An 11,759-nucleotide genomic window follows, 5' to 3' on the forward strand; every position below is an offset into this window, starting at 1 on the left:
CAGATAGAGTACCAACATCTATTTTAATATTGACTTGTAGAGCTGCACCATGGTGTGAGTTCTTTCGGGCGGCAAGTTGTCACGTGTGCTCCCTCTCCGGCCTCTAGGTCACCAGGCTGCTCGTTATGGCGCACACCTGTCACCACCGTTACGCACGCTAGCACGTCATCAGACTCTGCTGGACTCCATCACTTCCCTGATTACCTTCCCTATATAAGTCACTCCCTTTGGTTCCTTCCCCAGGCGTTATTGTTTCTGTTTCATGTCTGTGTGCTGTCAGTGTTTCTTGTTTTGTATGATGTTCAATTTTATTTTATTAAAACACTCACTCCCTGAACTTGCTTCCCGACTCTCAGCGCACATCGTTACACAAGTAGCCTAGCGGTTAGAAGGGCCAGTAACCGAAAGGTCGCTTATTCGAAATACCCGAGCCGACAAGGTGAAATATCTGATGTGCCCTTGAGCAAGGCACTTAACCCTAATTTGCTCCAGAGGTGCCATACTACTATGGCTGATAGGTGCAGTGAAATGTGTTTTACATGATCAGGTATAAGAATGACAGTAAAACATATTTTAAAGATGTAACATGCCCTCGACTGAAATATCATTTGACTTGTAAAGCGTGGTATATATGTACTGCATATATGAAACATATGCTGACTATCGCTTTTAAATGTCAAAGCAGATCAGTTGCTTTCTGTTGAGATTCAAAGCAAAAACATTCACACACAGTGAACATCAACATGACTATAAAACTCATGCAGACTGTGAACCATTGAGGCATCAGGCAAACAAACAACTCGTTTTTCCACGGGATGTATACTAAACTAGTAGTCAAAAAAGTATGCTTAAAGTATAGTTGGTGACTAATGATCATGAGCAATTGAAAATGGGTAATTTACTAAGAGCTAACAATTTACTGAAGTGCTCCCGAATATACCACACAGATAATAATTTTTAAAACAATATACATACTTTAGAGTATTTCAATTTCAATTCTAGTTCTTTTGAATGCAAATGTACTTTGAAATGACGGACAACTGGGATTACTGAAGAGCATTGGGTGAAGAGACACAGCTACTGGAATTAGATCTTAAATACTCAGTAAATTATATGGTAAATGCCAAAATGCAGGAATTACTAGAAATTCTAATAGTTACTCTGTAAGAATGTCCATTATTGTTGCCATTTACACTACATGACCAAAAGTATGTGGACACCAGCTCGTCAAACAACTAATTCCAAAATCATGGGTATTAATATGGAGTTGGTCCCCCTTTTGCTGCTATAACAACCTTCACTCTTCTGGGAAGGCTTTCCACTAGATGTTGGAACATTGCCGCAGGGACTTGCTTCCATTCAGCCACAAGAGCATTAGTGAGGTCGGACACTGATGTTTGGCGATTAGGCCTGGCTCACAGTCAGCGTTCCAATTCATCCCAAAGGTGTTAAATGGGGTTGAGGTCAGGGCTCTGTGCAGGCCAGTCAAGTTCTTCCACAATGATCTCGACAAACCATTTCTGTGTGGACCTCACTTTATGCACGGGGGAGTTGTCATGCTGAAACAGGAAAGGACCTTCCTCAAACTGTGGCCACAAAGTTGGAAGCACAGAATAATCTATAATGTCATTGTATGCTGTAGATTTAAGTTTTCCCCTCACTGGATCTAAGGGGCCTAGCCTGAACCAGCATTGGGGCAGATAGCATTCTCCTGGCATCCGCCAAACCCAGATTAGTCCGTTGGACTGGCAGATGGTGAAGCGTGATTCATCACTCCAAAGAACGTGCTCCAGAGTCCAATGGCAGCAAGCGTTACACCACTCCAGTTGATGCTTTGTATTGCGCATGGTGATCTTAGGCTTGTGTGCGGCTGCTCGGCCATGGAAATCCATTTCATGAAGCTTCCGATGAACAGTTATTGTGCTGACGTAGCTTCCAGAGGCAGGTTGGAACTCGGTAGTGAGTGTTGCAACCGAGGAAAACTATTTTTACACGGTATGTGCTTCAGTACTCGGCAGTCCCATTCTGTGAGCTTTTTTTGCCTACCACTTCGCGGCTGAGCCGTTGTTGCTCCTAGGCGTTTCCACTTCACAATAACAGCACTTACAGTTGACCGGGGTTGCTCTAGCAGGGCAGAAATGTGACAAACTGACTTGTTGGAAAGGAGGCATCCTATGACCGTGCCACGTTGAAAGGGACTGAGCTCTTCAGTATGGCCATTCTACTGCCAATGTTTTGTCTATGGAGATTGCATAGCTGTGTGCTCAATTTTATACATGTCAGCAATGGGTGTGGCTGAAATATACCTGAATCCACTAATTTGAAGGGGTGTTCACATACTTTTGTATAAACAGTAGAGTGTATCATGATCATAGGTGTCATAATAATGCGACAATAATATAATTTTTAAAGGTCCAATGCAGCCGTTTGTATGTCAATATCAAATCATTTATTTGATAATTTAACAATTAAGTAACTTACTGTGATTGTTTTCAATTAAAATGGTCAGAAAGAAACAAACATCTCTCTTTGCTAGGACTGTCTGGGAGTGGTCTGAGTGGAGAGGGGAAAACTGAAAACTAGTTGTTAATGGTAGAGAGGTTTCTTATTGGTCTATTAACTAAAACCCCATCCCACCAAAGCAGGATGAATTGTCAGGCGGTCTTTTGAAACAGCTCTTAGACTAAAGGGCATTATCATAATTTTCAAAAAAATGTGGTATTATTCCAACCTCATAGTGTGGAAATATTAGACTTGAATTACATAATTTATCATTTGTATATGTTGTTCTTCCCCTGAATAAGGCAGTTAACCCACTGTTCCTAGGCCGTCATTGTAAATAAGAATTTGTTCTTAACTGACTTGCCTAGTTGAATAAAGGTTAAATAAAATAAAAATACAATTTTGTAATTTGAATTTGAATGTAAATATTTTTGACATTTTTTATGCACAAACTTAATCATTGAACTCATAAATTGACCATATAATTCATGATTTGAATCTGAATTTAGTGAATATTGCATTCAATTTTAACATTTAATTTCAATTTAATTGACGATTCAAATGCAATGTTTATGTATTCAGTTGCAATATGGTAGATATTGCGTTCATTATCTGTTTATCAAGTTTACAAACTATAATTTCAAGTTCATCAACCTTTCATATATTTAACTTCTCAGATGCATTCAGATTCAGTTTTCAAATTCAGTTCTCTAAATTCAGATTCAAAACCACACACAACATCCTGGTACTTTGCCAGCCAACAAAAATAGAGGAGAACAGATAGTATGAAATGCTCACTGTGGTAAACAGAAGCTTCTGGCAGTTTCTGAAGCCAATCTTTGTATGAATTTGGCTCTAGCGTTCAAACCGTTTTGGCTATAATCTATTATGATCCTATTCCTGGTGGGGTAAGTGTGTGTGTCAGTGCTGTGTGTAAGTTGATTATGGAAACAATTTGGAATTTTCAACACATGAATGTTTCCAATAAAAACAAGAAGTGATGCAGTCAATCTCTGAGACTGTCATGCATAGTATTGATAATAGCCCTCTGATTAAAGTGAAGAGCAAAACGTGCCTCTCTGTTCAGGGCCAGCTGCAGTTTTTCTAGGTCCTTCTTTGCAGCGTCTGACCATATGACTGGGCAATAATCAAGATAAGATAAAACTAGAGCTTAAAGAACTTGCTTTGTGGAGTGTGGTGTCAAAAAAGAAGAGCATCTCTTTATCATGGACAGATCTCTCCCCATCTTCAGAACCATTGAATCAATATGTTTTCACCATGACAGTTTACAATCCAAGGTAACACCAAGTAATTTAGTCTCCTCAATTTAGTCAACAGGCACATCATTCATTATCAATCAAATGTATTCAAATGTATTATGAAGTCCTTTTTACATCAGCCGATGTCACAAAGTGCTATACAGAAACCCAGCCTAAAACCACAAACAGCAAGCAATGCAGATGTAGAATCAATATTTATCAGATCATTATCAATTATTATCAGATTCAGCTGAGGTCTAGAATTTAGGGAATGATTTGTAACAAATACAATACTCTTAGTGTGTTAGTTTAAGGTTTCTGGCAAGGGTAGGTATTATAATGTTAAAATGTGACTGACTGGGTAAAGACTGTGTTAGCCTGTTGAGCTAAAGCCTAGGCAATGGTCCTGTGACTTGGATGGGTCTCTTCAAGGAACAGTAGTGATTTTAGCATGTAAATCTTGAGATCACGGAACCAATTATCTTGAGATCACGTCCAGTAGATGGTCAACTTGATTTATGATGATGATTGCTAGCTAAGATTGTGAAAGTATGATGTCTACATGATCAGTCCAATCAAAGCTACTGTACACACTACCGGTCAACAGTTTTAGAACACCTACTCATTAAAAGGGTTTTCTTTATTTTTACTATTTTCTACATTGTAGAATAATAGTGAAGACATCAAAACTATGAAATAACACATATTGAATCATGTAGTAACCAAAAAAGTGTTAAACAAATCAAAATATATGTTATATTTGAGATTCTTCAAATAGCCACCCTTTGCCTTGATGACAGCTTTGCACACTCTTGTCATTCTCTCAACCAGCTTCATGAGGTAGTCACCAGGAATGCGTTTCAATTAACAGGTCTGCCTTTTTAAAAGTTAATTTGTGGAATGTCTTTCCTTCGTAATGTGTTTGAGCCAATCAGTTGTGTTGTGACAAGGTAGGCGGGATATACAGAAGATAGCCCTATTTGGTAAAAGACCAAGTCCATAATATGGCAAGAACAGCTCAAATAAGCAAAGAGAAACGAAAGTCCATCATTACTTTAAGACATGAAGGTCAGTCAATACAGAAATGTTCAAGAACTTTGAAAGTTTCTCAAGTGCAGTCGCAAATACCATCAAGAGCAATGATGAAACTATCTCTCATGAGGACTGCCACAGGAATGGAAGACCCAGAGTTACCTCTGCTGCAGAGGACAAGTTCATTAGAGTTACCAGGCTCAGAAATTGCAGCCCAAATAAATGCATCACAGAGTTCAAGTAACAGACACATCTCAACATCAACTGCTCAGAGGAAACTGTGTGAATCAGGCCTTCATGGTCGAATTGCTGCAAAGAAACCACTACTAAAGGACACCAATAAGAAGAAGAGACTTGCTTGGGCCAAGAAACATGAGCAATGGACATTAAATTGGTGGAAATTTGTAATTTGGTCTGGAGCACAAATTGGAGATTTTTAGGTCCAACCACTGTGTCTTTGTGATATGTGGTGTGGGTGAACGGATGTGAATTTCCCACCATAAAGCATGGACGAGGAGGTGTTATGGTGTGGGGGTGCTTTGCGGGTCAAATCACATTTTTATTTGTGATTTATTTGGAATTCAAGGCAGAGTTCACCAGCATGGCTACCACAGCATTCTGCAGCGATACACCATCCAATCTGGTTTGGGCTTAGTGGGACTATCATTTGTTTTTCAACAGGACAATGACCCAAAACACACCTCCAGGCTGTGTAAGGTCTATTTTACCAAGAAGGAGAGTGATGGAGTGCTGCATCAGATGACCTGGCCTCCCGACCTCAACCAAATTGAGTTGGTTTGGGATGAGTCGGACCGCAAAGTGAAGGAAAAGCAGCCAACAAGTGCGCAGCACATGTGGGAATGTCACGCCCTGACCATTGTTTCTCTATGGTGAAGTGGTTCGGGGCATGACTGGGGGGTGATCTAGTTTATTTATTTCTATGTGGGTTCTACGTTTTATTTTCTATGTTGGTGATTTGTATGATTCCCTATTAGAGGCAGCTGGTAATCGTTGTCTCTAATTGGGGATCATACTTAAGTAGCTTGTTTTTCACTTGGGGTTATGGGATATTGTTTATGTGTAGCTGCATTGTAGTCACGGTTCATTTATTCTTTATTTGTTTTGTATTTTTCTAAAGTTTCACTTTCTAATAAAAGATGTGGAACGCTACTCACGCTGCGCCTTGGTCCGATCATTCTAACGAACGTGACAGGGAACTCCTTCAAGAGTGTTGGAAAAGCATTCCAGGTGAAACTGGTTGAGAGAATGCCAAGAGTGTGCAAAGCTGTCATCAAGGAAAAGGGTGGCTGTTTGAAGAATCTGAAATATAATATACATTTTGATATGTTTAACACTTTGTTGGTTACTACATGATTCCTTCTGTGTTATTTCATCGTTTTGATGTCTTCACTATTATTCTACAATGTAGAAAATAGTAAAAATAAAGAAAAACCCTTGAATGAGTAGGTGTTCAAAAACTTCTAACCGTTAGTGTATAATGTGATTTGACGTAATTCTATCTGTGGCCAATTACCTTGAGCCTTCTTGGATGGGCACTTCTATGGCAGCAAACAAAGGCCTAGAATTTTCAATGTCTCCTCTTACACTTGGCAGTGACATAAAGTCCTCATGAGTGACAGAACACTGAGCCAATCATGGCGCAATGCAACGTATTTTCTGCTGGCTTGCCCCACCACAACTGAAAGCACTGAGCTAGGCTAAAACACCTGCATTATGGAGATGCCTTATTCAAGAAGACATAAAAGAGACCATGTTTGTATGCGGCTTTATTAACTCAATGATATATATTATTTTTACATTGTTTGCAAACTGTTATGTGACACGTATTAACGCCAAAATAACATGCATAACAGGCAAGCCTAAAAAATATATATTTATATGTATATACAGTTGAAGTCGGAAGTTTACATACACTTAGGTTGGAGTCATTAAAACTCCCTTTTCAACAAATCCACAAATTTCTTGTTAACAAACTATAATTTTGGCAAATCGGTTAGGACATCTACTTCATGCATGACACAAGCAATTTTTCCAACAATTGTTTACAGACAGATTATTTCACTTATAATTCACTGTATCACAATTCCTGTGGGTTCAACAGCTTATGTCATAGCTTTAGAAGCTTCTGATAGGTTAATTGACATCATTTGACTCAATTGGAGGTGTACCTGTGGATGTATTTCAAGGCTTACCTTCAAACTCAGTGGCTCTTTGCTTGACATCATGGGAAAATCAAAAGAAATCAGCCAAGACCTCAGAAAATAAAGTATACACCTCCACAAGGTCAACAAGGTTCATCCTTGGGAGCAATTTCCAAACGCCTGAAGGTACCACGTTCATCTGTACAAACAATAGTACGCAAGTATAAAAACCATGGGACCACGCAGCCGTCATACCGCTCAGGAAGGAGATGAGTTCTGTCTCCTAGAGATGAACATACTTTGGTGCGAAAAGTGCAAATCCATCCCAGGACAACAGCAAAGGACCTTGTGAAGATGCTGGAGGAAACAGGTACAAAAGTATCTATATCCACAGTAAAACGAGTCATATATCGACATAACATGAAAGGCCGCTCAGCAAGGAAGAAGCCGCTGTTCCAAACCTTGGTTAGAACCCCATCAGTCAAACCAACACATCTTCAGTTCTCAGGCTAAGTTGCTCATGACATGCATTGATCAGTACAGAGAAAGAAAAGTATGAAATGTATGCACTCACTACTGTAAGACGCTCTGAATAAGAACATCTACTAAATGACTAAAATGTAGTCACCAAACCTGGTTTGAACCCAGTCAGTCACAAGAGCTAGATTAAATAAGGGGTGGAAAGGCTACCCTTAGAAGGGCTTTGACAGCGCTTGTTGGAAGGTGTTCTTATGGGGTCCAAATTGTGTCTTTTGTGACACTCCTTTCTAATGTGGCCTGAGATCCTCATAGAGGGGAACAGAAGGCACAGCCATATTCCAGAGAGTCTTAGCTTTCAGGAATACTAGCTACAAATTAATAATTAATATGTTGGATTTACGTCTTTATCTCAACCAAATATCAAAGTTAACGAATAGGACTAAATCAAATCAAACTTCATATAAAGTGCATTAAAAGTTTGATTTGATTTATTGCTATTCTTTAACTTAGATTTTTGGTATAGATGGAGATGTGAATCAAACATATAAATTATTAATTTGTGGGCAAACTTTGATTAAAGCCAGACTAACTAGTGTCACAGAGAACTATCCAAGCAGAAGATATATCTCCTTCAAATGTTGATATTTGATTGCGTTGACAACCAAACACAATTCAATATCACTTTTGAAATACAATAAATAGACTATTATCTTGTCAACAAATTAACAAATAATATGTTGTATTCATGATGACATGGTCTGAAACTCAACCAAAATAAATGTTAAAGAACGTGATTAAGCTGGAGGCTCAGAAGGAATTTTCCAAGCAGTAGATACATCTCCTTAAAATGTTTTGAGGTTACTGCAACTATACATTTCTTGTTATGTAGTCATAAACTCAGCAAAAACAGAAACGTCCTCTCACTGTCAACTGCGTTTATTTTCAGTTAACTTAACATGTGTTAATATTTGTATGAACATAAGATTCAACAACTGAGACATAAACTGAACAAGTTCGACAGACATGTGACAAGCGTGTGACACAGCGTGGAGATTGCCTGCAATGACAACAAGCTCAGTCCGATGATGCTGTGACACACCGCCCCAGACCATGACGGACCACCAAATCGATCCCGCTCCAGAGTACAGGCCTCGGTGTAACGCTCATTCTTTCGACGATAAACGCAAATCCGCCCATCACCCCTGCTGAGAAAAAAACACGACTGGTCAGTGAAGAGCACTTTTTGCCAGTCCTGTCTGGTCCAGCGGCGGTGGGTTTGTGCCCATAGGCGACGTTGTTGCCGGTGATGTCTGGTGAGGACCTGCCTTACAACAGGCCTACAAGCCCTCAGTCCAGCCTCTCTCAGCCTATTGCGGACAGTCTGAGCACTGATGGAAGGATTGTGCGTTCCTGGTGTAACTCGGGAAGTTGTTGTTGCCATCCTGTACCTGTCCCGCAGGTGTGATGTTCGGATGTACCAATTCTGTGCAGGTGTTGTTACACGTGGTCTGCCACTGCGAGGACGATCAGCTGTCCGTCCTGTCTCCCTGTAGCGCTGTTTTAGGCATCTCACAGTACGGACATTAGAATTTATTGCCCTGGCCACATCTGCAGTCCTCATGCCTCCTTGCAGCATGCCTAAGGCACGTTCATGCAGATGAGCAGGGACCCTGGGCATCTTTCTTTAGGTGTTTTTCAGAGTCAGTAGAAAGGCCTCTTTACTGTCCTAAGTTTTCATAACTGTGACCTTAATTGTCTACCGTCTGTAAGCTGTTAGTGTCTTAACGACCATTCCACAGGTGCATGTTCATTAATTGTTTATTGTTCATTGAACAAGCATGGGAAACAGTGTTTAAACCCTTTACAATGAAGATCTGTGAAGTTATTTGGATATTTACGAATTACCTTTGAAAGACAGGGTCCTGAAAAAGGGACGTTTCTTTTTTTGCTGAGTTTATAAAGTGTGCATGTTCAAGATGGCATGCATAGATCCTCGCTGTTCTGTGGAGATCTTCACAATTGCTTTAATAATCTGCGCAGAATCTCGCACGGCATTGATCACTTGCACCATATACTTTTATTATAATCTCGACTGCAGTCCAGGTCATTTGGTTCTGCTATTAGATGAAGAACAGTGATAACACATTATTCTGTTGTATAAATAATACAAATATCTGACATTGTATTCCCATTGATAGACATTTGGGTGACAACTAAACCAACTATCAGACATTGTTTACCATTGGAATTTGGTTGTGCTTTGAGATGGTTGAAAGCATAGGTGATAACACATTGGAAATTCAACAAAATGTTTGCTGTCTTTTTGACAAATACTAGTCAGTTATCCACATTGAAATGACGTAGTGTGCCCAGCGGGTTTTATTCTACACAAATGACAGTGGGAAAGAAATGCCTAGCCAGGCAAATAGATTTCAACCTTGATGACATAACTTAGGGGCTCTGGAAATAATGCATAATGAGGATTGATGAGAAATAACTGAAAATAAATGATTTAGCCCAATTGACCCATACATCGTCATATTCACATGTTCCATATAATGTGACAAATAAAGCCATGATAGCCTACCATCTATTGTTTCCCTATTTGCAAACAATCAGAAATAGATCAGTGCATAACGGTGAGTTCCATCACAAACACCAGTTTGTACAGACCACTAAGGCTGCGTTTAGACAGGCAAGCCCAATTCTGATCTTTTTTTCACAGATCAGCTCTGAAAAAGATTAGGGGTGAAAAGATCTAATGCATTTGATCAAAAGACCAAATAGCAGAAAAAAAACAGAATTGGGCTGTCTGTCTAAACGCAGCCTGATTTGCTTCTTGTGGACGGCAGATATGTGGGCTTGAATAATGGCCTTCAAGTAGCCTATGTATTAGACAGGTGTAGGATCTTAATTTGAGCTAGTTTGCTACAGCAGGAGAATAATCCTGCAGCAACAGCAAATGTGAATTATTATGTGGATTATAATGGACATTTTTTAGAGGTCGATACATTTTTGTAACGGAAATTTCAAAGTGGAAATTACAAACTTCAGAAGCCTTTTTAAAACTCAAATACACTACACATTTTTTTCCTCTGCATTGCAGGAAAGTTCGCTCGCATCAGGGTGATCAAAATAAGATCCTACACCAGTATCTTAACAAATAAGATTTAACAATTATGTTAATAAGTATCTTATTGGTAGCCAATCCAATTCGATATATGTCAAGTATTGCGCAAACAACTAGGCTGTTATAAAACGGAATAGTTCAAATCATTTACATGCCAATGTGTTGTGACAAAGGATACACTGTTTCCAGTGGCAGTGGTTGGTTAATTGACCCCTCTCCATCATGTAATTCGCCCAACCTGTTTGTCTCTATGTAACAGGTTCCACGGGTGAACAGAGCAGAGCAGAGAGCAGTTTGACAGGTGCTCCTGTCTGCTATTTGCCCGTGAGGCGTGTACACAGCCGTATTGATCTCGAACAAGCTCTGAATCGATTGACATTTGGATGTATTCTGTCATGAAGTAGCCAGAAAAACAATATCCCTCTCATACTCAGCAAACAACTTTTCAACATGACGAAATGATTCTTACCAATAGCCATGCTATATTCCAAATCAGTGGGCATCATTATCAGTGGGCTAAGATGCGGCCACTCCTGAACAATACATGTGATTCAAATGTCAGTCAAACAAACACCACAACCATGAATTGTCAATAGTATATGAAATGCAAAAACTCACTCTCTCTAGGTCCCCTGGTCATTGGCATTTCTGTCTTCGAAAATAGCAACCACTTGGTTCTCTCGATCCACTTCAGAAAGAATACAATTCCTTTCCTTCTCAGTCCCGATGTCCACCTCTGCTCTCCTCCGGGCGTGCGTCCTCTCCGTAATAGGCTACACAAGGAGGAATTTAAAGTATAATCCTTGAGATGTATAGGACCTGATGGACAGTTCTGCTGAATTAGACCATATATTTTCCAAGTAGAGAAGCAATGTGTCCGAATGTCTCCTCTCCTCTCAGTAGCTCAACCGCTGTTTGTCGCACAGTGAAATGCGCTCTTTCTCTCTCTCCTCTGTAGCGCTCAAGAATGCACAACAATCCCTTCTCTGCTCTCACACAAATTGTTCGCAGGCATTCTCGGGCTTTGTCGGATATGATCGATCATTTACGGAATGATGAGGATTTAAAACTACACCTATTTTTTTTTCTAGTTATGGTTTTATTTTCCCTTTTCAGTTCGTCTCCATATTAAAAGTAAATAGCCTGATAACTGTGATGATGAATTCATTTTAAATATTGAGGGTTCAGGCATTA

At 39.7% G+C, this 11,759-nt stretch overlaps 1 protein-coding gene across 19 annotated transcripts in view; it reads right to left on the minus strand.

Annotated features, from left to right (window-relative positions):
* The window catches only part of LOC106584181 (receptor-type tyrosine-protein phosphatase F), a 423,412-nt gene extending 411,874 nt beyond the window's left edge, over nt 1-11,538 (minus strand). For 14 of the 19 annotated variants that reach the window (XM_045706048.1, XM_045706041.1, XM_045706047.1 and 11 more), the window contains exon 1: nt 11,184-11,538. The gene's annotated coding sequence lies outside the window, so the exon portion shown is untranslated. The remainder of the gene's footprint in view (nt 1-11,183) is intronic. The other 5 variants (XM_045706049.1, XM_045706046.1, XM_045706051.1 and 2 more) reach the window with 1 other exon arrangement.
* Nucleotides 11,539-11,759: the final 221 nt, after the last annotated feature.

The sequence above is a fragment of the Salmo salar genome, chromosome ssa23 (genome assembly GCF_905237065.1).
Source record: "Salmo salar chromosome ssa23, Ssal_v3.1, whole genome shotgun sequence".
In the NCBI taxonomy this organism is placed as follows: Eukaryota; Metazoa; Chordata; class Actinopteri; order Salmoniformes; family Salmonidae; genus Salmo; species Salmo salar.